General features: G+C 38.0%; 1 non-coding gene across 1 annotated transcript; it reads right to left on the reverse strand.

The window, feature by feature from the left end:
- Window positions 1-428: 428 nt before the first annotated feature.
- On the reverse strand, window positions 429-532 carry LOC128772583 (U6 spliceosomal RNA). The gene has a single exon (XR_008416760.1). It is a non-coding gene; the product is annotated as a U6 spliceosomal RNA (small nuclear RNA).
- Window positions 533-1,125: the final 593 nt, after the last annotated feature.

Genomic DNA, 1,125 nt, shown 5'->3' on the forward strand with positions numbered 1-1,125 from the left:
TTTAAGCTTCCAGAAAGCACTGACCTTGCTAATGTATTTATCACCACTGCAGCCTAGAACCTAGAACAGTGTCTGAGACAGAAGAGGCGATTCATAGGTTGACTGAACAAAGGAGAAAAGGAATGGATTTCAAGGTGTCTGCACACTATGCTCTTTCATTATCAGGGATTGTTGTGATTATCCTCAAAGTAACATGTCAAGGTGCTTAATCATTGCCCCCTGTCTCCATGATAGATGTGTGGGCTGTGGCTCTACTTGGTGTCTTATCCTTCATTTCACTTTATGGTATTTGGCAGTTTTGGATCATAGACTTTTTTTTTTTTTTTTTTTTTTTTTTTTGAGAGTGAATGAGTTTATCATGTCTTTTCCTAAGAACAGCTTTTTCAGAAAGAGAGTGAAGGGGATTCCCAAAGGTGCTGATCTCCTGGAGGAATATGGAACATTTCACGGATTTGTGTTTCATCCTTGTACAGGGGCCATATGTATCTCTGTATCCTTCCAATTTTAGTATATGATCTGCTGAAGTGAGTGCAAGACTTTTTCTTTCTCTCTTTCTTTCCTCTTCTTTCTTTCTTTCTTTCTTTCTTTTTTTCTTTCTTTCTTTCTTTCTTTCTTTCTTTCTTTCTTTCTTTCTTTCTTTCTTTCTTTCTAAAATCAAACACAGATTCACACAGGCAGATATTTGAGACTAAAGACGAAACATTGAAATTCATCACGAAGAGGAACCAGACGTGCTGTTTGGGGCACATTTTTTGTCTGGAAGATACTAAGACATGAAATAGAAGTTTGGATAGTTTTGTTGTTAACACTGAGCCTCCAGCTAACCCATGGTCAAGGAGCTTAATCAGAGGGAAAGGGGAGGGGATAGACAGTAGTTCTTTTCACTTTGAGGGCTCGTTGGATTCCATCGCTTCCTGAAACTGCATTACAGCACTTATAAAGCAATTAGACTGCTGATATGCTAGAACTCTCCTAGGTTCATCCTTTTCATCAAGTAATTCCTGCCAGGGACCAAACAGTCTGGAACTAGCTTAATAGAACACTATTAAGAATAATCACTATTTGAGTTCCTTACTTCCTGGAAACCTCAAAGCGTAAACATATAGGTTTTATTTAGAAGAGATC

The sequence above is a fragment of the Panthera pardus genome, unplaced genomic scaffold, assembly GCF_024362965.1.
Source record: "Panthera pardus isolate Hobbes unplaced genomic scaffold, ASM2436296v1 HiC_scaffold_22, whole genome shotgun sequence".
NCBI lineage: Eukaryota > Metazoa > Chordata > Mammalia > Carnivora > Felidae > Panthera > Panthera pardus.